At 42.6% G+C, this 27,809-nt stretch overlaps 1 protein-coding gene across 8 annotated transcripts in view; it reads right to left on the bottom strand.

Annotated features, from left to right (window-relative positions):
• ZZZ3 (zinc finger ZZ-type containing 3) overlaps positions 1-27,809 on the bottom strand; it is a 116,235-nt gene that overhangs the window by 87,468 nt on the left and 958 nt on the right. For 3 of the 8 annotated variants that reach the window (XM_069102230.1, XM_069102221.1, XM_069102224.1), the window contains exon 2: positions 26,181-26,257. The exons of 2 other annotated variants lie outside the window; for them this stretch is intronic. The gene's annotated coding sequence lies outside the window, so the exon portion shown is untranslated. Of the gene's footprint in view, positions 1-19,613; positions 19,716-23,339; positions 23,457-26,180; positions 26,258-26,951; positions 27,090-27,809 lie in introns of those variants that run through there. 3 more of the 8 variants (XM_069102227.1, XM_069102225.1, XM_069102222.1) reach the window with 3 other exon arrangements.

Genomic DNA, 27,809 nt, shown 5'->3' on the forward strand with positions numbered 1-27,809 from the left:
TACCTCTGAACCAGGCATCTCATTACGGGATATCTACCCCACATGTTAGTCAAAGGCAAGTACAGAGATTCAATGAGAGGCAGGCAGGTGGCACAGAGCCTTGCGTCTGGAGTCAGAAAGACCTGAATTCGAGTTTGACCTTACTAGTTGTGTGACCCCAGTCAAGTCATCCCACCACTTTCTCCCTCAGTTTCTTCTCTCCTGTAAAATGGGGGTGATCACTGCAGCTTCCTACAGGAATGTGTGGCCACAATGACATGACATTCACCAAGCACGCTGGGATCATCAGGAAACACTAAACCATTCCTAGCAGGCCCTCCTGGAAGCAGCTGAGCCAAACAAGGTGCAAGCCCCCTGGCTGGGGAAGAGCCAACACGGCGGCAGGCAAACGTGGCAGGGCATCACTGTGCAGCCAGACACAGCTAGGGGGATGAAGACAGAGAAACAGAAGATACAAACACAGAAATAAGGGAACACAAATGGACTCAATCATGCGAAGGGGACGGCGATGAGAGCGCCAGGCCAAGGTCTCTTCCCAAAACTGACTCTGAGAGGGAAACGAGAGACTTCAACAAATGGAGCTTTGGTTTTGCCAACTGCAGACAGAGGCCTGGGTTGACTTAGGGGTGCTGGGCATCAAGCTGTTATTAGCATCCCGGCAGCAGTCAGCAGTTTTGTAAATAAGGGAAATCTTGACAAAAGACACAATTTTCCAAATAGAAGTCTGAAAATCACATCCGGTCCCAAGCCCAGTGAGGCACAGGAGAGGCATGGATATAATGGAGCTCAAGTTCACCCACAGAAGTGATGGCTGTGAGGAAGTCTGGTATAAAAGAGCAAAGTAGAGCAAATGAGCAGAGTCAGGAAAAGGACATCCACAGCAGCTAAGACAACAGCCAAGTCCCCAAGGGAGAAATCCCATCAATCCACAGCCCCACAAAAAACAGCTCTGCTGCACCCCCTCACACCACCTGGGCTGGGGGGGAGGGGAGGTCTGGGCATGCTGCTGTGACTGGGCCTGACCAGTCTAGATAGTCGCCACTCCTAAGGCTGGAGCCCCAAAGAAATTTACAAGACAGCAGTTTTCTGGGACCCAGCATAGGAATGGAAACAACAAAAGAGGCAGTTTCAGAGAAAACAAGGAAAACTTGGGTGAACAATGGTAGCTAGAACAAGAGGCAGAACACATTGCTCCCATGGAGATATACCCACAGAAACCTACACCACAGACCAAATAATGACCAAGAAATCCAATGATTTGGAAGTGAATTCATTCACGGCAGAACTGAAAAACAAAAGTCCTCCAGAAACCCACAGGCTAAATCAGGAAAAGGATCCTCAGCAAAGCCAGCAGCCTCCCAGTTTCACAAGAGCCAGGACATATACACGAAGGGCCTCTTCCCTTGGCACAAACGGCGGCAGCATGGGTAAGTGCTGTGGTCTTCGTACTGCCAGAAAGCTCCGCAGCCACGTGAGAGACCAAAAGGGGCATGACAAACAATACAAGAAAGCTCATCTGGGCACTGCCTTGAAGGCCAACCCATCTGGAGGAGCAGCTCATGCAAAAGGGATTGTCTTGGCAAAAGTGGGTGTGGAAGCCAGGCAGGCCAATTCTGCCATCAGAAAGTGTGTAAGAGTTCAACCGATTAAGAACGGCAAAAAAAAAAAAAAATCAACTGCCTTTGTTCCCAATGATGGCTGTTTAAACTTTATTGAGGAAAATGATGAAGTTTTGGTTGCTGGATTTGGTCGGAAAGGTCATGCTGTTAGTGATATTCCTGGAGTCCGATTCAAGGTTGCAAAAGTTGCAAATGTTTCTCTTCTGGCCTTGTACAAAAGCAAGAAGGAGAGACCAAGATCATAAAAACTGTATGATGTCTTTGTCACAGTAAAAAATTTTCCAATAAAAAAAAAAAAGAAGAAGAGCCTCCTACAGAAAGCTGTGTCCCAAGCTAGAAGGTTAGGCTCCCTCCAAGAACAGAAAGCCTGCCCTGGGCTGAGGATCTTGGGAGTCAAAGCTCTAGAGAACTTCCCAAGGGCACTGAGGTCACCAAGTGTCCGGAGACACCAGAAGGCCCTGAGGATCCAGTAGTCCTAACCCCAGTACACAGAGGGACCCAAGGCAAGAACAAGGGGGACCTACCTTCCTACCCAAAAACACATCAGGGAGAAAAGTCTGTCCAGAATAAAGCCGCAATTCAGAAACTATGCCTAGAGAAATGAGAAAATCAAAGAAAATACTGACCAGTATAAAACACATCATTGTCAATATAAAGATGGCCCAAAAGGAGGAATTAACTCTGTAACAACTGCAAAAAATGATGCCAAGGGAATGGTGGTAGAGGATTTTCCACAAAAATTACATGCATATAAGAAATGAAGCAAGAGATAAAAAATTAAAATGAAAACTTTGGATAAAAGAATTGTAAAGAAAATAAACACATTAGAATAAAAAGTGGTAAACTTTGCTCAAGAATTGGAAACCCTGGGGCAGCTAAGGTGTCCCAGTCAATAGAGTACCAGCCCTGGAGTCGGGAGGACCTGAGTTCAAATCTGGCCTCAGACACTTAACACTTACTAGCCACTTGACCACTTAACCCCAAATGCCCTACAAAAAAAAGAATTGGAAACCCTAAAAACTAGAAAAGACCAAAGAGAAACCTATGAAATATTAGAACATGATCAAAAAAGAGAAAAAAGAAAAGATAAGCTGAATTACATCAAGAAATTATATTAAGAAATCACTGGAGTCCTTGAAAATCATGATATATTAAAAAAAAAAAAAGCCTAGCACTATATTCCAAGAAATCATAAATGAAAACTAACCAGGATCTATGTATTAGAAGCAGACTGAGAAGACCTCAAAGAAGAGATGGGAAGATATATTTATCAACTCATGAAAACTCCCAGGAATGTCACTGCAAAAATCCAGAGTTCCCATGTCACAGACAAAATACAGCAAGCATCCCAAAAGAAGCAGCTCAAGTACAAAGGAAGCACAGTCAGAATTACACAAGACTTGGCAGCTGATATCATAAACAATAAGAGCATGGAAAACAATTTGACCAGACAAAAAGAACAGGCTAACAACCAAGAAATAAATTAATCTGCACAACTGAGTAATGTGGTAGACCCTAAATGGAATACAGAACTTTCAAGCAATTCTAATGAAGAGACTAGATCTGAGTAGGAACTTTGAAATGCAAACACAGGAACCAAAAGAAACCTAGGAAGGTAAAGGTATTTGAGCAACTGAAAGGGGTTAAAAGATGCCGTTGTTGTCACACTTTTTTTTTTGCTTTTGCATTTTGGAGAAGGGAAGGCTGGGCAATTGTGGTCAAGTGACTTGCCCAAGGTGACACAGCTAGTAAGTATTAAGTGTCTGAGGCCGTATTTGAACTCAGGTCCTCCTGACTCCAGGGCCAATACTCTATTCACTGTGCCACCTAGCCGACCCTGTTGTGACATTTTAATAGGAAAAAAAAAATGTGTCCCTTCAGAACCTTAATGTTTTCTAAGATTACTAAAAGAATTAAAGTTTAAAATCAGGGGTACTGGGGAGGACTAATTCTGTAACTAGAAGGTTTGTAAAAGGACTATTTTACATTAATAAAGAAAGGAAGAAGGTGGTAGAACTTCCTGTTTATGATTCCCAAGAGAATGAGAAGAAAAGGATACAAATAGAGGGAAGGAATAAGGGAAGAGGGCATCAGACAAATTTCACTCTTAACTGAAAGGGACAGAAGAGATATGCAGCAATTTCTCTGAGCTCCTCTGTGAATTTCATCACTAACCTCTAAAAAGTGAATCTGCATGGATTTTAGAGTGACATAAAAAGACAAAAACTCATTATAGTAGAGAGAAAGGAAGGAGGGAGAGGATCACTATATGAAATTTACTCTTCTTGGTTTAGGTTCAAGGAGGGAATAACATACTCCTTTAAGTATAAAAATCTATTGTGCCCTACAGGCAGTAGGAGAGTTTGGGGGGAAAGGGGGGGGGTTTAGAAGGGAAATAAATAGTAGTAAGAAGGAAGGGAAAAGGGAGGGAGGTACATAGGGAGGGAATACTGAGGGAGGGGGTGGTCAAAAGGAAAATTCTTAAGGAGGGGAAGGGAGAATAGAGAAATGAAAACACATACAGGGGAGGGAATAGGATGGAGGAAAAGACAAAGATAGTAATCATAACTGTGAATGTAAATGGGATGAACTCTCCCATAAAACAGAAGTGGATAGCAGAAGGGATTCAAAACCATAATCCTACAATATGCTGTCTGCCAAGAAACACATTTGATGGGGTGGCCAGGTGGTACAGTGAATAGAGAACCGGCCCTGGAGTCAGGAAGACCTGAGTTCAAATTGGGCTTCAGGCACAAAAACTAGCCATGTGAACTTAGTCAAGTCACTTAACTGCAATTACCCTCCAAAAAAAAAAAAAAAAGGAACAAAACAAGAGATACTCACAAAAGGCTGGAGTAGAATATATCATGCTTCAGCTAAAGTAAAAAAAGCAGGAGTAGCAGTCTTTATCTCAGATAAAGCAAAAGGAAAAATAGACCTAATTAAAAGGCATAAGAAGGAAACTGTATCCTGCCAAAAGGCACCATCGAGAATGAAGCACTAACATATATGCACCAAGAGGTATAGCATCCAAATTCCTGGAGGAGAAGTTAAGGGAATTGGAGGAAGAAACAGATAGCAAAACTCTACTAGTGGGGGACTTCAATCTCCCCCTCTCTGAACTTGATAAATCTAACCTCAAACAAGAAAGAAGTTAAGGAGGTGAATAGAATTTTAGAAAAGGTAGGTATGGTAGACCTCTGGAGAAAACTGAATGAGGATAAAAAGGAACATACGTTCTTCTCAGTGACACATGGCACATACACAAAAGTTGACCATGTACTAGGGCATAAAAACCTCATAATTCAGTGCAGAAAGGCAGCACTATTAAATGCATCATTCTCAGATCATGATGCAAGAAAAATTATATATGATAAAGGGCCATGGAAAGACAGACTAAAAACTAATTGGAAACTAAATAATTTAATCCTAAAGAATGAGTGAGTCACAAACAAGAAATTATAGAAACAATCAGTAACTTTATTCAAGAGAATGACAATAATGAAACATACCAAAACTTGTGGGATGCAGCAAAAGCAGTTCTTAGGGGAAGTTTTATATCCCTGAATGCATACATGAATAAAATAGAGAAAATGGAAGTCAATAAGACTTGCATGCAACTGAAAAAGCTAGAAAAAGAACAAATTGAAAATCCCCAATTAAATACTAAATTAGAAATAATGAAAACCAAAGGAGAGATTAATAAAATTGAAATTAAGAAAACTATTGAATAAATAAAACGAAGAGCTGGTTTTATGAAAAAAAAAAAAAATTGATAGACCCTTAGTCAATAGGATAAAAAAAAGAAGAAAACCAAATTATGAGTATCAAAAATGAAAAGGGTGAATCTACCTCCAATGAAGAAGAAATCAAAACAATAATTAGGAATTATTTTTCCCAATTGTAGGCACATAAATTTGACAATCTTAGGGAAATGGATGAATATCTACAAAAATACAAGTTGGCCAGATTAACTGAATAGGAGGTAAATTACTTAAATAACCCCATCTCAGAAAAAGAAATTGAACAAGCCATCAGTCAGCTCCCTAGGAAAAAAATCTCCAGGGCCAGATGGATTTACTAGTGAATTCTATCAAACATTTAAATAACAATTGATTCCAATATTCTACAAACTATTTGGGAAAATTAGTGAAGGAGTCCTACCAAATTCTTTTTATGACACAAATATGGTACTGATACCTAAATTAGAAAGAGATAAAACAGAGAAAGAAAATTATAGACCAACCTGCCACATGAATATAGATGCAAAAATTCTAAATAAAATACTAGCAAAAAGACTACAGCAACTTATCTCAAGAATAATACACTTTGGTCAGGTAGGATTTATTCCAGGAATGCAAGGATGGTTTAATATAAGGAAAAACATCAGTATAATTGATTATATCAACAATAAAACTAGCAGAAACCACATGATCATCTCAATAGATGCAGAAAAGGCTTGACAAGATACAACATCCATTCCTACTAAAAACATTAGAAAGTATAGGAATAAATGGAGCCTTCCTTAAAATAATAGGTAGCATCTATTTAAAGCCATCAGCAAGTATTATATGTAATGGGGATAAGCTAGAAGTATTTCCCATAAGATCAGGGGTGAAACAAGGGTGTCCACTATCATCCCTCTTATTCAATCTGGTACTAGAAATGTTAGCAGTAGCAATTAGAGAAGAAAAAGAAATCAAAGTAATCAAATTAGGCCAAGAAGAGACCAAGTTATCACTCTTTGTGGATGATATGAAGATATATTTAGAAAATCCTAAAAAATCAAGTAAAAAAAATACTTGAGACAATAAATACATTTGACAAACTTGCAGGATATAAAATAAATCTACATAAAAGTTCAGCATTCCTGTATATTTCTAATGAAATCCAACAGCAAGAGATAAAAAGAGAAATCCCATTTAAAGTTACTGTAGACATTATAAAATATTTGGGAATCTACCTGCCAAAACAAACCCAGGACCTATATGAACACAATTACAAAACACTTTTCACACAAATAAAGTCAGATCTAACTAATTGGAAAAACATCAATTGCTCGTGGCTGGGTAGAGCGAATATAATAAAAATGACAATTAAATTATATATTTAGTACCATACCAATTAATTTACCAAAAAACTACTTTATACAGCTAGAAAAAATAGTAACAAAATTCATTTGGAAGAACAAAACATCCAGTATATCAAGGGAATTATTGAAAAGAAATGCTAGAGCCGGCCTGCAATCTCCGGGGCTTGCCCTGGCAGCTCCTTCCTCAGCAGGGGCCGCTAAGGCTGCGCCGGCTGAGGAGGAGGGATCACCCGGGCTGCGAGCTAAGAGGCACCGCTCCCACTCCCGCAGCCGTCCTGCGGCTCCCAGCGGACGCGTCAGGGCCGACTGCAGGTTGTGGGTGCTACATGTGTGCTTTCAGAGCTGTAGTGTGAGGAAGCTTGAAGTGGGATGGCAGGACGCCTTCATCCTTATGACAGTAACTCCAGTGATCCAGAGAACTGGGATCGGAAATTGCATAATAGACCTCATAAACTGTATAAATACTCAAGTACCCCATCCCGTATTGCTAAAGGAGGAGCGGACCACACCAAAATGAGCTTACATGGTGCTAGTGGTGGACATGAGAGATCCAGAGATAGAAGAAGGTCAAGCGACAGATCCCGTGACTCCTCCCATGAAAAAGTAGAGTCACAACTCACTCCATGTATTAGGAAATGTTACTTCTCCCACTCGACAGCATCACATTGAACGAGAAAAAGATCACAGTTCTTCCCGCCCAAGCAGTCCTCGTCCTCAAAAAGCATCCCCCAATGGTTCCAGTAGCAGTGTTGGGAACAACAGCAGAAACAGCAGTCAGTCAAGTTCAGATGGTGGTTGTAAGACTTCTGGGGAAATGATATTTGTGTATGAGAATGCAAAGGAAGCAGCTCGGAGTATAAGAACATCAGAACGAGTAACACTAATTGTGGATAATACTAGATTTGTTGTAGATCCATCTATTTTTACTGCACAGCCAAATACAATGTTGGGCAGGTTGGTATTAGTAATAATAGCCTAACTATAAAATAAATGTTATTTGAAACTATAAAAAAAAAAAAATGCTAGGGAAGGTGGCCTAGCTATACCAGATTTCAATCTGTATTATAAAGCAGCGGTCATCAAAACTACTTGGTACTGGCTGAGGAATAGAGGAGTGGATCAATGGAATAGATTAGGCACACGAGATTCAGAAGTCAATGACTATAGTAATCTATTGTTTGATAAACCCAAAGACCCCAGTTTCTGGGATAAGATCTCAATATTTTACACAAACTGCTGGGAAAACTGGAATACAGTATGGCAGAAACTGGTCATAGACCATTACCTAACACCATATACCAAAATCAAGTCTAAATGGGTGCATGATCTAGGTATAAAGGTTGATACTATAAGCAGTCTCAGAAAACAAGAAATGGTTTACCTGTCAGATTTGTGGAGAGGGAAAGACTTTATGACTAAACAAGAATTAGAGAACATTATAAAATGTAAAATGGATAATTATGACTACATGAAATTAAAACACTTCCGTACAAAGCCAATGTAACCAAGATTAAGAGGGAGGTGGGAAATTGGGAAAGAATCTCTACAAACTATGTCTCTGACAAAGGACTCATTTCTAAAATATATAGAGAACTGAGTCAAATTTATAGGAATACAAGTCATTCCCCAATTGATAAATGGTCAAAGGATGTGAACAAGCAATTTTCAGAGAAAGAAATTAAAGATATCTATCAGCACATGAAGAAATGCTCTAAATCACTATTGATTAGAGAAATGCAAATCAAAATAACTCTGAGGTACCACATCTCACCAGTCAGATTGGCTAAGATGACAAAACAGGAAAATGACAAATGCTGGGGAGGATGTGGGCAAATTGGAACACTAAGGCATTGCTGGTGAAGTTGTGAACTGATCCAGCCTTTCTGGAGAGCAATATGAAATTATGCCCAAAGGGCTATAAATACTTTCATACCCTTTGACCCAGCAATACCACTCCTAGGGTTATATCCCAAAGAGATCATAGAAGTGGGAGGAAGACCCATATGTACAAAAATGTTTATAGCAGCTCTTTTTGTGGTGGCAAAGAATTGGAATTTAAGGGGGTGCCCATCAATTGGGGAATGGCTGAACAAGTTATGGTATATATGCATGTTATGGAATACTATTGTGCTATAAGAAACAAGGAGCAGACGGTCTTCATATTTACCTGGAGAGGCTTATACGAACTGATGCTGAATGAGAATAGCAGAACCAGGAGAAATTTGTACACAATTACAGATACAATGTATGTGTGATGACCAATTCTGATAGACTGGACTCTTCTCAGCAATGCAGTGATATAAGTCAATCCCAAAAGACTCATGATGGAGAGAAATGTGTGCATCCAGAGAAAGAACTAGAAAGAACTGAGTTTATATCCAGATGGAGGCAAAATACCTGATCTTTTTCCTTTTCTTGTTTGGTTTTATGTCCTCTTTACCATTTTTCATTCCATCTGATACAATCTGTCTTTATAACCTGACTAATGTATAATGTGAAAGTATTTACAGATCCTATACTTGACTATATGCCGCCATGGGGGGGGGGGAGAGGGAGGGGGGACAAAATGTGAAACTCAAGGAATTGTGGAATTGAATCCTATAAACTAAAAGTAAACAAACAAATTAATTTTAAAAAAATAATAAAAAAAATCTCCAGGGCCAGATGGATTTACTAGCAAATTCTATCAAACATTTAAAGAACAATTGTTTCCAATACTTTACAAACTAATTTGGGAAAATTGGAGGAGTCCTACCAAATTCTTTTTATGATACAATCAGGAAGAGACAAAACAGAGAAAGAAAATCAAAGACCAATTTCCCTCATGAATATAGATGCAAAATTTTTAAATAAAATACTAGCAAAAAGACTACAGCAACTTATCATGAGAATAATACATTTTTATCAGGTAAGATTTATTCTAGGAATGCAAGGATAGTTCAATATGAGGAAAACTATCAGTATAATCGATCACATAAACAACAAAACTAGCAGAAACCATATGATTATCTCAATCAATGCAGAAAAGGCTTTTGACAAAATACAACACCCATTCCTATTAAAAACACTAGAAAAGTATAGGAAGAGAGTCTTCCTTAAAATAATAAGTAGCATCTATCTAAAACCATCAGTAAGTATTATATGTAATGGGGATAAGCTAGAAGCATTTCCAATAAGGTCAGGGGTGAAACAAGGATGTCCACTATCACCCCTCTTACTCAATTTAGTACTAGAAATGTTAGCAGTAGCAATAAAAGGAAAAAAAAAACTGAAGGAATCAAATTAGGCAAAGAATAGACTAAGCTATCACTCTTTGCAGATGATATGATGATGTACTTAGAGAATTGAGACAATAAATAAATTTGGCAAAGTTGCAAGATATAAAATATATAAATATATAATAAATAAAAATATATAATAAAAAATAAAAATAAATATATAAAATAAACCCACATAAATCCTCAGCATTCCTATATATTTCTAATGAAATTCAGCAAGAGATAGAGAAATTCCATTTAATTAAATATTATAAAATATTTGGGAATCTACCTGCCAAAACAAACCCAGGACCTATATGAACACAATTACAAAACACTTTTCACACAAATAAAGTCAGATCTAACTAATTGAAAAAACATCAGCTGCTCGTTCTTGGGTTGAGCTAATATAATAAAAATAACAAATTTACCTAAATTAAATTACATATTTAATGCCATACCAATCTACCAAAAAATTACTTTATAGCGCTAGAAAAAATAGTAAAAAAAATTCATTTGGAAGAACAAAACATCCAGTATATCAAGGGAATTATTGAAAAGAAATGCTAGGGAAGGTGGCCTAGCCATAGCAGATTTTAATCTATATTATAAACCAGCAGTCATCAAAGCTACTTGGTACTGGCTAAGAAATATAGTAGTGGATCAATGGAATAGAATGGGTACACAAGACTCAGCAAGCAATGACTATAATATAATCTACTTTTTGATAAACCCAAAGACCCCAGTTTTTAGTGTAAGAACTCACTATTTCACAAAAACTGCTGGGAAAACTGGACTATGGCATGGCAGAAACTGGGCATAGACCGTATCTAACACCATGTACCAAAATCAAGTCTAAATGGGTACATGATCTATGTATAAAGGCTGATACTGAAGCAATTCTGAGAGAGCAAGGAATAGTTTACCTGTCAGATTTATGGAGAAGATTTCATGACCAAACAAGAGTAGAGAGCATTATGAAATGCTAAATGGATCATTTTTACTACATTAAATTGAAAAGTTTCTGTACAAATAAAGCCAATGTAACCAAGAATAAGAGGGAAGTGGGAAATTGGGAAAATTTTTACAACCAGTATCTCTGATGAAGGTCTCATTTCTAAAATATACAGAGAACTGAATCAAAATTACAAGAACACAAGTCATTTCCCAATTGCTAAATGATCAAAGGATATGAACAGGCAGTTTTCAGGGGAGGAAATTAAAGATATCTATAAGCATATGAAAAAATGCTCTAAATCACCATTGATTAGAGAAATGCAAATCAAAACCACTCTGAAGTGCCACATCTCACAAGTCAGACTGGCTAAGATGACAAAAGAGGAAATGATAAATGCTGGGGAGGATGTGGACAAACTGCAACACTGATGCATTGCTGGTGGAGTTGTGAACGATTAAACCATTCTGGAGCGCAATCTGAAACTGCCCAAAGGGCTATAAATAAGTGCCCATCCTTTGATCCAGTAATGTCACTTCTAGGGCTGTATCCCAAAGAGATCATAGAAGGGGAAAGTGGACCCGTATGTACAAAAATACTTTAGCAGCTCTTTTTGTGGTGGTAAAGAATTGGAAATCAAGGGGATATCCATCAATTGGGGAATGGCTGAACAAGTTATGGTATATGAATGTACTGGAATACTATTGTGCTATGAGAAATGAGGAGCAAATGGACTTCATACTAACCTGGAGAGACTTATATAAACTGATGTTGAGTGAGAAGAGCAGAACTAGGAGAAATATGTACACAATCACAGACACAATGTATCTGTGATGACTAACTCTGATGTAGCAATGCAAGGTTATAAGACAAAGACTCATGATGGAAAGAGACGCCCACATCAGAGAAAGAGCTACAGAGTCTCAATGCAGACTGAAGCAAGCTTTTTTGTTTTGTTTCCTCTTTCTCTCGGTTCACTCCATTGGTTACAATCCTTCTTTACAACCTGACTAATGTTTAATGTGAAGGTATTTCTAGATCCTATATTTGATTGCATTCTGCCATAGGGAGAAGGGGGGGGGGGGGGGGGGGGGGAGAGAGAAAATTTGAAACTCAAGGGATTGTGGAATTGAATGTTCCACAACTAATAGTAAATAAATAAATAAATTTTAAAAAAGAAAAAAGAAAGGGACAGAAGAGTGAACTCACACACAAATTGGTGTGGAAACATATCACACTCAACAGGGAAACAAAGGAGGGAGGAGGGAAATAAGAAGGAAGAAGGAAAATAAGAGGAAAGAATATTTGGGAGGGAATAGCCACAAGCAAATAAAACTTCCTGATCCTAAAAAAACAAAAAGAATACTCGGTAAGGGAGTATTCATCAATTGGGGAATGGCTGAATATAGGATGGTATGTGAATATAACAGAATATGAATGCAGTATAAGAAATAAGGATACTGGGGAGTATGAACTGTATGATGCAGAGTGAAGTGAACAGAATCAGGAGAACAATATACAAAAACAATTCACACAAAATCATTAAAGAAAAACAACTTCTGAAAGACTTGAGAGATCAATACAATGAACAACTGTGTTCCCAGAGAACTGAAGGTGAAACCTGCTACCCACCTCCTGACAAAAAAGTGATGAAACCCAAGTGCAGAAAGAGACATTTCTGGATGTGGCAACTATGGAGATCCACCTTGAAATGCCTGCTTGTCAAGAAATTTTTTTCCACCTCAATCTCTTAAATTTTAGTTGGAGTGAGGTGGGAGGCCAGAATGGGGTGGACGACAGGAGTTTAAGTTCAAAATTTCAAAAAAATTTAAAAATGAACTGTTTTAGAGGAAAATGGTAACCCTGAAAATAATTTACATAACAACACTATAACAAAAAATACAAAAAAGGCACTTGAAAGACCTCTGATCAATGTAATGTCCAACCAGGACTCCAAAGGACCAAGGAATTTTACCACCTACTTCTTGACAGAGGTCCAATGGCCCTAAGAAGCAGGAAAGACAAACTTTTTTGTAAATCCAAACAGGGTTCTGAGAGAGAGGTCTGAACATTCCTTCCCTACATAACTTCCAGACTTTCCCATCACCCCTTTCATTCAACAACCTTTCCTTTGAGGTCTTCATCATCAACCCAATCTAAATTATTGAGGCTCTAAGTCCACCAACCCCCCAAATCATGCTTCCTTCTTGACAACAAGGAATTCAGCACCTAGTTCATCATTTCCCTCTCCTCTCTTCTCTCCTCTCCAACTTCTGCCCTTAAACTAGGGGGCTTTGATATTGATACAGGTGCTTCCTCACATTGCCTTACCTCCCAACTTCTGAACCTCTTTCAATCTCATGACCTGTTTCTATCACAGTCTTACACAGGGATAGTAACACACTTGATTTCAAGATTACTGACCAGTGTTCCACTTTCCTCATTAGAAACCTTATTTTACCATAACCTATCATTCCACCTCTCCCTATGTCTCACTCTTCAAACCTTAGTCTTTCAACCTCATCAAGACCTCTAATCCCCTATTGCTTAGTAATTTCTCAGACCATGACCCCTGCTCTGACTTCATTTTCCTCCCTCTCCAACCTCCACCTGAGTTAGCCATTTCAATTCTACAATGTCCTCTGCTCCCCAATCCCTCACTCGCTCATCCTCCTGCATATCTTCTCTTGTCAAACCTCCATTCTGGATTATTGCACTCCTACTCACTCCCCAACTGCAGAGGCTGGGCACGTTACAAATCAATCCATCAACTGGGCCCTCACTGAGAAAAGCAGCGGTCGCATTCCTAGCTGATCATCTAGCAGCCCAGAGAAGTCATGCTGAGTGCCCTTCTGTATCTTCTGGTCTCCTTCTCCCCTGTTCTCTCAGCTGAGGACTTTGCCTTTTATTTTACTGGGAAAAAAAAAAAACCCTCCTCCTCTCATTGTTACCTCAAAATGATCTGTCTCCTTTCCCCCAGTCTTTGACACAGATGACCTCCTTGCTAAGACCAACCCCCTCTACATGCATACTTCATCCCATCCCCTCCCTTCGTCTCCAATAGACTGCATGCTCATAGTCTTTCATTCTCTCATCTTCAGCCTCTTTGTATCAACTAGTTTCTCTCCTGTTACCTTCAAACACATCCAAGATACTCCCCCATCCTTAAAAAATGTTCACTAGACTCTTCCATTCCCTCAAATGAATGTCCCATTTGGGACATGAATCTCTTCCCTTTTCAGCCAAATCAAAAAGCCATCTGCATTTGCTGCCACTAATCACTCTCTTTCCATTCATTCTCCACAATCCTTCTCAATTTGGAAGTCAACCCAAACACTCAACTCCCAGTATCTAATTCCCACATTCAGCACTAAGACTAAATAATCAATCAAGAACTCATCTGCACAGGGGTGGTAACTGCACCAATGAGAGCTGATAGAAGCTCTCACCATATGAGAGGATAGAGAGAAAAGGGCCCAAGACAGAGCTCTTGGGCATACCCACAGTTAATGGGCATAACATGTATGATGATTCAGCAAAAAGAGACTGAGAAGAACAGCACAGAGAACCAAAATAAACTAGTGCCATAAAAACCCAGTGGAGAGCCTATCCAGGAAAAGATGGTGGCCAACCAGTTTCAGATCCGTCTTGGACAGGCTGCGTTTAAGATGCTGACTAAAAAATATCCAAGTGGTGATTTCTTTTGTGCAAAGAATGCTAAAGTCTGGAGTTTAGAAGAGAGGTCAAGAGAGAAAACATTAAAAGTCAACCTCATAGAGGAGGTGGTAGTTAAAGGCACAGGAGTAAACGAGACTGCCAAGAGAGTAAAAAGAGAGAAAAAGATCAAAGACAATCATTAGAGGAAGAGTCATACTAACAGGTAAGCAAGAAGCTGCAAAGTCAGCCAAAGACACAATGAAGGAAGAAAAATGGGAAGACAACCATCAGGGAGTTGGGTATTTCTGAAGCAGAGGGCAAAAAAATGATCAAACAGAAAAGGGTAGTTAACAGTGTTCAAAAGTAGCAGGGTAGGGCAGACAGGTGGCTCAGCAAGTAAAAGCACCGGCCCCAGTGTTGGGATGACCTGGGGATCAAATCTGGGCTAGATACTTAGCACCCACCCAGAAATAACTGGCCGTGTAACCTTGAGCAAGTTACTTAACCCCAATTGCTTTAAAAAAAAAAAAAAGAAAAGAAAAGAAAAGAAAAAGACAAAAGTGACAGGGTAGTCAGGATAAAGTCTCAGAGGAAAAAGGTCAGGAAATTGGGCAAATTAGAAGATCACTGGAGACCTGAGAGTCAGCAATTACAGGAGAATAGTGATGAACAATAAACCTCCTTTGATCATCTATGCATGGCCACCCTCACCAATCAAAAAGTCATGTGTGTCTATTTCATGCAATACTTTCAAAACAGGAGCTAAAGATGCATTAAAAATACTGCAATGATGTTAACATTTAAAGGAGAAAATATCACTGCTTAGTTAATTAGACCTTGTTCTTTACAATATGTAATATAGCATAAGCATAATGTCAAATTAAATTATTTGAATCCAGGAGTAAACCCAAAAGAATAAAACCTAAACATATTAATCAATTATAAATTTGTGTCCATTCTACAAAAAGACTCACTTCTAATCCGTTTTTATATAACTAGTCTCAACTGCTTTGAAAATTATTTCATCTACTCTCTAAAATAAAAAAACTACCTTTGCTGTTCCTCAAAAATTTGGGAGATGGAATATTGTGTCTGTGGGGTAAGGAAAAGACTTGGGAGACAAAAAAAGTAACTTTATTCAAGCTATGTTCAAACAAGTTCAAAGTTTGGGAGGGCTAAAGCACAAACAGTAGAAATAAATTCTAGGGCAAAATTAATCTTAAATATAAAAATTGAGTTTACATGTTTGAATATGTAAAATACTAGAAATTTGATTTCCCATTTTAATACTTCCCTAGAATTTAACTATTTAGGGTTAAATTCAGGGTTCAAGTCTAAAAACTGCAAAAAGAATTAAATGAACTTGATAATGGATTGTAGAATAGATAAGAATGAAATAAAAATAATGCCAACATGTCAAAATTAAGAGATTAGGCAAATGGCAGCATACCACACAAATAGTTCAATCACAAGTAGGCTCAAGTAAAGACAGAAACTCAATTTGGGACAGAGTACTGGGACATACATCCGTTACCAGATCAGAAAGAAGGCTAAGAGGTCAGAAAGGAAAACCCCTGGAGGACCATGGTACACCTAATTCCACAAAAAAAAAATTTAGAAACAAGGAGTGGCCAATAGTTAAAAAGGTTCCACTTAACCCAGGCATTCCCCTAAATTATCATTCGATATCTCCTCCCTTTCACAGCCTAAATAAAACCATCTCTGTTCCTTAACTCTGGTTTAACCTTCAGTAATCAAGACTCTAAGCATTCCTTCCAAAGGCTACCAATGGCCTCTTGGTTACTAAATGCAGGGGCCTTTTCTTAGTCCTCAATCACACCCTTTCTGCAACCATCTCTCCTATTAAATGCTCTCATGATAGGCTATATGGAAGAGTGCTCCAAATCACTAACACCAAGATGACAAAGGAAGTGAGTGGTCACACTTGATCTGCTTCTCCTCTCACTGGTCTGGCTGGTGCTCATCCAACGCCTCACAGGATCTTACCAGCATCCTGCTCCCTATGCCAGGGGACACCAGAGCTCAGACTTCGACCTTCTTCTCTCTTCTCTACGCACTAGGATCAGGGGCAATTAGGTCATAAACCTGTTATTTTAAATATCTTAGTAACTGCAATTCACTAGTATTGGATTCCTTTTTTTCTTCCCATCCCTCTGACTGGAGTGAGCTCCTCTCTCATCCTCTACCATTTAAGGAAGGCAAGCAGGGAATTCACCTCTTCATTTCTTGCCCCACTGACTTCCTAGAATTTATCAACTCCAGAAATTCTTCATTCTACAAGATGAACTAAATTCTCCTGCCATTTTGGCTGAGGGAATCCCAAGCCTTCAATTTCTTGTTCTATGTTTGTATTCTTCCTCCCCCACTCCCAATAAGCCCCTTGAGGGCAGGAAGGACACCCTTATTATGCCTTGGTATTCCCTGGGTCTGGCACACAGTAGGTGCTGAATAAACGTTTACTGACTGTATTTTATTTAATGCATTAAAAACCAATTCTAAGAAGTCCAGAGCAGCAGCAAGGTAGTGCAGTGGATAAAACACTGGGCCTGGAGTCAGGAAGACCTAAAGTTCAAATCCAGTCTCAGATACTTACTGGCTGTGTGACCCTTGGCAAGTCACTTATCCCTGTTTGCCTCAGTTTCCTCATCTGTAAAATAAGCTGAAGAAGTAAATGGCAAACCACTCTGGTATCTCTGCCAAGAAAAACCCAAATGAGATCACAAAGAGTCAGACACAACTGAAATGACTGAACAGCGATATCATCTATATAGTGCTTTAAGGTTGTCAAGCCCTTTACATGCATTATCTCATTTGATCTTCAAGTAACTTTGTGAGGTAGGTTCTTTAGGCATTACGTTCCCCATTTTACAAATGAGGAAACCGAGGCTTTGAGAGATTAAGCCATTTCAATCGATCAACCTTTTTTTAAGTTCCTATTATGTGCCAGGCACTGGGTTAAGCACTGGGGATACAAAAAGAGAAAAAAGACAGTCCTTGCCCTCAAGGTGCTCCCAATCTAATCATCTGCCCAGGAGCACACACACAATAATTTAATTCCATCCAGAGCACATCCTAAACACATCCCATGTGAGAAGCCCATTCTAGAGAAGGACACAAGGACAAAACTGGAAACCAGTCCCCACCTTCAAGGAGGCTCCAATCTAAAGCCAAGGCTCTTTCTACAACCCCATGCTGCCTCTTCCATGGGGCCAGCAAGGCTGCCAGTTAGTTTGTCTGTAGATGGCACTGTGCCCATTTCATCCAGCCCCAGCAAATAGCAGAAGCTCCTCAATGGTGGGGAGGGGGGAAGGGGGAATCCCAGTGCTGATTACTAAAGGAGTGGTTTGTGAAAATCTGCAGAGTAATCAATCTGATCACAGAAAGCCAGCAAAAACGTCATCAAAAACAGGCCGTGCATGTGAAAATGTTTTGCTTTTCCAACAGGATCACCAGAGTGGCAGATGAGAATAGCGACGGCTCTAGCGACATTAGCCATATGTCAGCCCAACATGTGAAAAAGTCCTTCATGCTTCACTCATAGGAAATATGGCGCTTGGGTCTAGACAGTGGCAGAATTAGATGCAATCAAACTGCAAGTCTTTGGTGGAGTGCTTCAGAAATCTGCCCTTGGCCCTGCCCCCTGTCATTAATCACATTTTCATTACTGACTTGGATAAAGGTACCAGAAGAATGTTCAATGAATTTGCAGAAAACTCAAAGCTGGGAGGGATGGCTAACACTGAACAATGGACAGGCTGGAATATTAGACCCAAACCAGTCAAAGGAAATCTAATAGAACTAAGAGTTCCAATCTGGATTACAAAAATAAGCTTGCAAAGTACTAGAGGGGAGAGGTATAGATACAAAGAAGCTCATTTGAAACCCATGGGAGGGGGCGTCTGCGGCACCCTTCGCAACATCAATCGCACTCCAACAATGTAGCAGCTACAGAAGCATTGAGGCCCGAAGCCTAACTCTGTCCTCAGCCCAATTCAGATCTTCTTCAGAGTAATGAGCCCAGCTCTAAAGACTACATCTTAGAAAAGATGTGAGGCCACTAGGAGAGGGCATGCACGGTCTCAAGATCATGCCAGATGAGGACGTGCTGAAGGAACCAGGAAGGGTAAAAAAATGGCCTCCGAGTCCCTCCCCAGCCAGCCTTGGGTACTTCTTGGAAGATGGCCGCTCAGAAGCTGGATGATGGAGGCAGATAACAAACCAGGCCAAGAACTGAACAGGAGGCTGCGTGGCTCTTTGGGACTCAAACAGAGCCAGCCCTAACAGCACTGAGAATTTCCCAGGCAAGGGATGACATCACCAAGAGCTGCCCCTGACCTCCCATGCCCACTCCGGAGTGGGCACTGCCTTCGGTTAGCAGAGGAGGCTTCCTCAAAAGGACTCAGACTATTTACTCTGGCAGGTTCTCTAGGGCTGCACATTGTGTCACATTGTATCATCTCCACGGAATCCCTGAACCGCAGACTTAGGACTGAGAGCGCTCATAAGGTCACAGATGCCAAGCTGGATGGCATGGGAAGTCACAGATAAGCAAATAATTTAAGCTCAAGGCAGAAAAGCAGACACAGCAGAGCCTTCAGGATTTGAATCCAGGTCCCTCTGACTTCCAAATCTTGCATTCTTCCCCCTGTGAAGATGGTTCCAGAAGGGACAGCCTGCAGTCCATTGCTGTTGTTCAGCTGTGTCCAACTCTCTGTGACCCCACTGAGATTTTCTTGGCAAAGACACTGCGCTGGTTGGTCATTTCCTTCTCCAGCCCATTTTACAGCTGAGAAAACTGAGGCAAACATGATTAAGTGACTTGCCCAGAGTCCCACTGCTCCTAAATGTTGGAGGCCAGATTCAAACTCATCAAGAGGAGGCTTCCTGGTTCCAGGCCCAGAGCTCTGGGCACGATGGTGTCCCCTAGCTGTCACCTGCCAATCACAAGTTCAATGAAAAAATAATATTAAAAAATACCGAAGACGCATGACAGGAAAAGGAGGCCAACTTACATTCACGTAGCATGCTGCCAATCACAGAAGGTACCCACCCTACTGCTAAGAGCCTGAGAATTAGATTCTCCAACACACAGGTCAGCACCCCGTGGACAGTTCCTGCAAATGAAAAGGCATGGACAGGTGGATAGACAGACAGTCTCCACCGTGAGAAAAGTGTCAAAGAAGCCAAACCTCACAAGTGAGTGCCATGAAAGGCCAGCTGTGCATCAAGCATCACAGGCTACAGCCAAGACTATCTATCTCTATCTCCATAGTGAAGCCCAGAGAAGAAATTTTTCCAGGTCACACCTAAATGTTCCTGTTTACAACTGCCAGTCTTTAGCTCAACGCTTAGCAGAGTACTGGGCAAAGTTAGCTCTCAATCAATGCTTTCCTTCATCCGTTCTAACTGAGTAAGTCTAATCTACCTTCTGCCAATGGGGCTTCAAAGCTTGGAGACAACCTGACAGAGAGGCAACGATCATTTATTAATGTTTATTCACATTCCAGGAGCCATGCTAAGCACTAAGAAACAAAGAAAGGCAAGAGACAGGCCCTGCTCTCATGCGGAACACAAACAACCAAGTACAAACAAACTACAGACAGGACAGACTGGGAATGACCAACAGAGGAAAGGCACTGCCATCTGAAGGCTCAAGAAAGGTTTGGGGGTAGAAGGTGTGATTTTTTTTTTTGGAGGGCAATTGGGGTTAAATGACTTGTCCGAGGTCATATGGCTAGTTTTTGTGTTAAGTGTCTTGAGGCCGGATTTGATCTCAGGTCCTCCTGACTCCAGAGCCGGTGCTCTATTGACTATGCCACCTAGCCACCCCTAGAAGGTGTGATTTTAGCTGAGACTTCGAACAGAAGCCAAGAGGAGGAGCAAAGGAGGGACGGCAGGGGAGGGACAGCACTCTGCTCGTGGGGACAGTTTTCAGGAATAGGAAGGAGGCTATTGCCACTGGATCATAATATGCACGTAGGAATATTGGCAAGCTGGTGGGGGGGGGGAGGAAGAGGAGGGGAATGGAGGGTTAGATCATGAAGGGCTTTGAATGCCAAAGATTTTTGTATTTAATCCTGGAGGTGAGAGGGAGCTAGTGAAGCTTAGTGCATAGGGGAGTGACGTGGTCGGGCAAGAAAACAATCAAGGTCAGAGTAACAGGAAACTCAATCACTAAGAACTATGTCCAAAAACGCTGACGTATTCTTTAAGAAGCAAGGCTGGAAACCAACTCAAAAGTCGAACCATCCTCAGTCTCATTTCACTAGAGCCAAAGCAGCACCCCCCAGTCACAGTTCCCCTACTGAGGGGAGGTCCACTGAGGGAAGAGAGCCTGTTCGTGGGCTCCCCCAGCACTTCCTCCTCTGCTGGCCTAGTTATCTCTGGCCATACTTGTCACACTCCACACCAGACCTCCAGTCTGCCTGAGAGGCCTAGAGCCAAACTGCATGCCATATGGGCACCACCCCAAGACCAGCCTACCTCCCCCTTAATAAGGGTTTTCTCCCATTAGAATACGAGCTCCCTGAACACAGGGAAAATCTCTCAGGCCTGAATTTGCATCTGCAGAGGAAAGGGCTTGATATTGAATAAGCACCTAATTCATTATTTATGGTCAAAACTTAAATGGATTTAACTAACATTTGAGTGGCAGAAGAGAAGTGATGAGCCCAGGCAAACCCATGCAAAAGGAAAGATGCCTAAAGGAAATATGGCTTCTCTCCCCTTTTCTCCACTGTCTCTCCCCTAACTTCTGGCTGCAGCAATCGTCCTGGCTTCCAGTCACTCCCCTCTCTAGTCTAAGCTCACAGGAGCTGCCACAAGCAAAAGTCTGTCATTCTCCTCTCAAGAAGCTCTAAGAGTGCCCAGGCAAGGGGGGGAGGGAAGCAGCACTTATGCATCTCCTACATCCTCATCAAGCACTATGCTAAAGCAATTTCTACAACTATGATTTCATTGGCTAGAGATCCTAGAAGCCCATGAAGTACCCCTTCACCACCTGGCTCAGCTCTGCTTTTTATCTTTCCAAACGAATTCCCACACTCTCCATTCCAGTCCAACTGCTGCTGTTCCCTGCCTTCTCAACAAGCCTGGAATTTGCTCCCTCTTCACTCACTTCCACCTCTTGGAATCTCTGGCTCCCTTCCCCAGACCCAACTCAAGCAGCCACCCCCTTCAAGAGGCCTTTCCAATACCCCCAAGGTTAGCATTCTCTTCACACCAAGAAATGATTTATCTGTGTACACTTCACTTTCCCTCAGTAGAATAAAATAAAGAAAAGCTGGAACAGACTCTTCAAAGAGCTAATGAATTCTCACACCAAAGAGTGATTATCAGAACCTGGGTTTGAATCCAGAGAACAAGACTAAAAGAGATGGCAGTAATAGAGGTAAATTTGGGGTCACCAGAAGAAAAACTTTCCTAAACTCTTCAAAAGGCTTCCAAAGTGAACTGGGCTACCTCATTACTTATTAAAAGGATCTCCTGGGTGGGGGAGGAGTTCTTGCACAAAGCAGGAGGAGGAAAGAGAAGAATCGGAGCCACCTAATTTCAAATGATGGATAGTCTCACTTGTTCCTAGTATACAGCAGGTAACTAGCAGAATAAAAGAAAGATTTCCCACATATTTCGACTATATCTTATTTCTTGGGCATCATTCAATAAAGTGATTCAACAGAAACAAATTTTCCAGATGACTGTGGAAAGTTTCCCTTCAGCAGCAGAAATTCATGAATTTTTTTCTTTAATGATGGTCTAAAATGTTATTATATCCTCCCCAGACTTCCCTGAAAATAACCTATTCTTAGCTCTGGGTTACGACGACCGTAACAGCAGAGAGAGCCTAGCTTTCAGTTAGTCCAATCCTTACTTCAGAGATGAGCAAGCCATGATCACTAGATTAAACGATTAATCAAGGCAATACGGCTATTACCACATCAACTGTGGTTATACTCTATGGGGACAAGGTGTGTCCCTGACTAATGATGCTTGTATAAATTCATACTCAAATAAAAAAAAAAAAGTACATAGCAGTGAAGGTATAAACAAAATATAAAAATAGTCCCTGTGCTCAAGGAGTCTCCATTCTCCCGGGGGAAAAGAGGCCCCCAGAATATGTGACTACACACTGGAAGAAAGGGTCGAGCCCCGTTAAGGTAAATACTGGCCGACACGTGCACATTTCCCCTTCTGGACTTCCCAGCAAACTCCCTCTTCAAACACCACAGGGGGTGCTACGCCCCCCCCCCCACTCCCTACCCCCAGTAACATGCAGACTTGCATCCTGACACTGGTTCTGATGCTCCATGTAATGACAAGGCTGTGTTTTAGGGCCTATTTACCTTCCAGCACTGACATTCCTCATCCCCTCTTCCTCTAGCACTTTGCTTTGGCTCCCAACACTCCTCTTCCCTCTCGTTTTCCTGACAAGCTCTCTCCAGTGCTTCTGCTCCTCTGAGTCACACTCAAAAGCCAGCCCTGAGTATCCCCCAAGGCTCAGTCCTGGGCCTTTCTGGTAATCTGAGCAGCTCCCCTGGATTCAATTTTCTTCCCTCTTCTAATGATTCTCAGGTCTATTCAGTGGGCCTGAACCTCCAAAAGCCTGTCAGACATCTCCAACTCAGCATTTCCACAGTGAACTTATCCTCTTTCCCCCAAGACCTCCCCCACTTTCTCAACTTCTGTATCAATGTGGAGAATATGACCATCATCCCCATTCCTTTACTGTCACTATTTACCCAGCACTCAGAGGCAGGGAAACCCTGGGAGTGGCAGCCCCTCTCAGCGCTGACAGTCACCATTCCCAGTTGCTATACCCACGGCAGGCAAACTAGCAGATGAAGCAGGAAGGCACCCTGAGGGAAAGACAGAAGATGGTATATGTCAGGAAAGCCAAACTACTCCTCGGGACCTTGACTGTCATGTCCCCTGAGACCTTTATAGAGACATCCCAGGACCTTGAATGCTGTCCCAGTGCCCACAGACTTTATCTGAAGAATGCCACCAGCAAACTGTGCCCACAGGTGCTGCAGCCAGATATGCAGACCCAAAAAAGGCAGGCGCTGGCCCTGCTGCACGGCTCAACCTCAAAAATACCTAGGTCAGGGGCGGCCAGGTGGCTCAGCGAGTAAGAGCACCGGCTCCAGTGTTGGGACGACCTGGAGATCGAATCCCGGGCTCAGACACTCAGCACCACACCCAGAAATAACTGGCCGTGTAACCTTGAGCAAGTTACTTAACCCCGATTGCTTAAAAAAAAAAAAATACCTAGGTCTTCTAGCAGTGGAAATGGCGTTAAAGACACAAATAGCCACTTGGTCACTGAACTCTAAGAGCCCACCTGACTGGCAGCTAAATCCTTCCCTATGTGTTGTCTCCCCCATTCAAATTCACACTCCCGGAAAGCAGGCCATGACTTTTCTCTTCATAGCCTTAGCACAATTCTTTGTACAGAGCATCTAAGAAATGTTTTATCCATTTCTTCAGCTCCCACAGCCAACAGCAGTCAAACCCTGTTGATTCCACCATCCTGACAACTCTTTTTTTTTTTTTTAATTTTTAAGCAATCAGGGTTAAGTAACTTGCTCAAGGTTACACGGCCAGTTATTTCTGAGTGTGGTGCTGAGTGTCTGAACCCAGGATTTGATCTCCAGGTTATCCCAACACTTGAGCCGGTGCTCTTACTCACTGAGCCACCTGGCCACCCCTAAGCAATTGGGGTTAAGTAACTTGCTCAAGGTTACACAGCCAGGTGTTTCTGGGTGGGTGCTAAGTGTCCGAGACCAGGATTCAATCTCCAGGTCGTCCTGACACTGGAGCAGGTGCTCTTACTCGCTGTGCTACCTGGCCGCCCCCATTCTGACAACTCTTACACACCATCTTCCTGTCCTCTGACACTGGCGTCACTGAGTCTGGACTCCTTTCAACAGGGAAGGGGAAAGGAACATTCATTAAGTACCGACTCTGCATGGGATCTCATTTGATCCTCACAACAATCCTGGGAGATAGGTGCTTTATATTATCCTCATTCTACAGATGAGGTAACTAAGGCAGGCAGAGATGAAGCGACTTGCCCAGGTCAGAGGCCAGATCTGCACTCAGGTCTTCTAGGTTCCAGGTCCAGGTCTCTATCCACAGGGCCACATAGTGGCCTCCAGCAGAAGGGTCTCCCTGCCCCAAGTCTCTCCCCACTCCAGCTCATTTTCGATGAAGCACAGGCCTGACCCTGTCACCCTCCCTCCCCTCACTCAATGAACTCCAATGGCTCCCATCACCTCCAAGATCAAAGATAAAAGCCTTTGCTTGGCCCCTTCCACTCTATCACTCCCCTCCACATATTCTGCCAACCTGAAACACCGGCCTCCTGGCTGCTCCTCCAAGAAGACCCTCTGTCTTCCAACTCCAGGCACTTTTCACTGGCATGGAATGCTCTCTCTCTAATACCCTGTCCTGGCTTCCTTCAAGTCTCTGCCTTCTTCAAGAACCCACTGCCAGTCCTCCTTAATCTGTGCCTTCATTCTGAGGTGATCTCCAACATGTGTACATGTGTGTGCGTGTGTGGTGTATGCAAGTGTGGTATGGTGAGTGTATGTGTGTGCATGTATGTGCGCACACGTGTGTGGTGTGTGCACGTGTGTGGTGCATGCATTGCACACTCGCACTCATTTGGATGTTGCTGTTTACATGTCATCTCAACCATCAGATTATGAGCTCCTTGAGAACAGATTTTTTTTTTGTCTTTCTTCATATCTCAAGCACTTAAGGACAATGCCTGGCACACAGTAGTTACTTAATAAAAGCATGTTGATTTGACTTCAAGAAAAAAATGAGGTTAATTTTTTTCAGCTCTCTTTAAGCAGCCCCAAGCCCTACAAACGGGTCAGCGTTTACAGCGTGCAACAAAACTCATGACAAGCGTGCATCCTTTGGTGAGAGAAGCACCGCGCAGGTACTTAGCTTTCCAGCTAGCATGGCTCCATCACCTCAGCTTCACTTCTGTGATACTCGTGACTGAAGAATGATCGCCCTGGGAGTAGACACTTCCTAAGTGGGCTGTCTGGTTCTAACTTCAAGTTCATTTTAATTCTGCTGAGATCCACTTCTTTCAACTTCTTTGGAAAACATTTTCATGAGTGGCGCACTTCCTGGCCAATTAAGGCAGCCAGATCAAATGGGAGGCGCCCCCCCCCCACTGGGCCAGCCCTACTATTTTCTACTCCTCCTACAGAGGTAGTGTACTGAGTCCCTGAGAGTGGAAGTGAGCGGCCCACAAGCAGCCACCTCCAAGTTTCTGAGGTGAGGAGAGACAGCTGTTCACACACAACTATTCCTCCAAGAATAGGAAATCTCCTTTCTTCCGATAACAAGAACAGCAATGGAGCCAAGAAAGCCAGCTAGAATCTGGCTCCATTACTCATGACCTTGAATAAGTCACCAGGCCTCAGTTTCTACAAACAAAAAATGCATGGTTGGAATAAATGGAGGTTCCTTTGACGTCTAAATTCTAGGAAACTGTAACCCCCTCTACCGCTGCAACTCTAGAGAAAAGTGCTTAAAGTTAGGAACAATAGGGCTCTCACCTGCTGGCTGGTGGCAGTGAAATGATCAGAGGATCAATCAGGACCAAAAGGAAGGCCACAGTTTTCAGCCTGGGGGCCTGGGGAGGAAAACAGGGCAGAGTCTACAAAATGATCCACTTTTATACAGCTCTTTGTCTTATAGCCCAAAAGGTTTAACAGTTCTCCAGGCATGACTCAGGGGAACCCAGTAAGATAAATGTCTAGCCTAGCAAGCAATCTTTTCAAGTCACCAAGCATCCCTCCAATAGGATACAGCAATGGAAATTCAATCTATACAAACTACTGCTGCTGCTGCTCCTCCTCCCCAGGTTTCCAACATTACACTTAAAAAAAAAAAAAAACCCAGCCCTTTTTAAACCAATCTGCTAAAAGAAGACAGTGAACTTTAGCAGTCTCCGCTGAGGAAGCAACCCTTGCTCCTGAGCCAATAATGTTATACTGAAGCAAGGCTTCTGAAGGAAAGGAACGTGGCTCTTTAACTAGTTCAGAGAGGATGTGAATTATATGACCCCCCCAGACCAGAAGAAGCCTATTAAGATTGAACGGGAATTCCCAGAAGCAAACCTATACCTAAGTTTCAAACTCTAACCACATTCAGCATTGTGTCTTAAAAAAATAGGTTCAGCTTCGTTTCAAAAGCTACCATATAGAGGGTACAACCTACATGAAACCTGGACAACACTCAAGTCAGTCATTTTTGTGGCTGAAGTGTTGGGCAGCTTTTGCATACCAATCTCTTAAAGTATTAGAAAAAAAAAAGAAAAAAGTCACCTCATGCATAGTCCAGTTTCTTCTGAGCCTGGATCCCTTCTCCTGTGAGCCCTGAACCCTTCTGAAGACCTCTCTGCACCACCACACAGACCCCCTTACTCTGACGCCCCAATGACCCTGGGCCTCTCCTCAGATTTGAGTCTGGGTGATGAAGACTTGAAGACTGGGGAGGGGGTGAGGGACACGCACCCAAAAAGTGATCAGGGAATGGGGACGGACCACTTAAGTTTGTTTGGCCCGCACAGTTGGCCGAGACTTTACAGCTTCCCTAACAACTTTAAATAACCTGCCGCACTTGGAAGCTTCCAGACAGGAGGAGCTCAAGCCGCAAGTGCTTCTACTGCTTCAGCTACACGTGGAGCCAGCGGGAGGGGGCAGGGGGGCGGGGGCTCGCTCAGCACCCCCGAAGATGCCCCAAAGGCCCCATGCGGAGCTCAGACCCGCCGCCCGGGGCCCTCGCACCGCCCCTCCCCGCACCCCGGCCGACTGGCACCATTACAGGGCGCGGAGCCGGCCCGGGGGGGGGGGGGGGGGGGGGGCTCAGCCCACGGGAGGCGGCCGCAAGCTCCCCGATTCAGAAGCGTTCCTGACCGCCAGCCTCGGTTTCCTCATCCGCACGCGCTGACAACGCTCCGAGGCCGTGACACGCGAGGCACTGGGCGGCCTCGGCCTCCGGGGGCCGCGCGCCCCCTCCCTAGGCACCCAGCAGGTGCCACCTCGACGCAGGACCCGCGCCGCCCCGTCGGGCACGTGGGAGGGGCCGGGCCCCCTCCCCCCCAGGTGAGGGGCGCCGCGGGGGCGGGGAGCCCGACGGGGGAGGGGCCAGGTCTCCGTGCCTGAGGGCCCCCTTCTCCCCCC

This window comes from Petaurus breviceps, unplaced genomic scaffold (genome assembly GCF_028583685.1).
Source record: "Petaurus breviceps papuanus isolate PSGF00001 unplaced genomic scaffold, PetGlider_PUasm1.0 545, whole genome shotgun sequence".
Taxonomy (NCBI): Eukaryota; Metazoa; Chordata; class Mammalia; order Diprotodontia; family Petauridae; genus Petaurus; species Petaurus breviceps.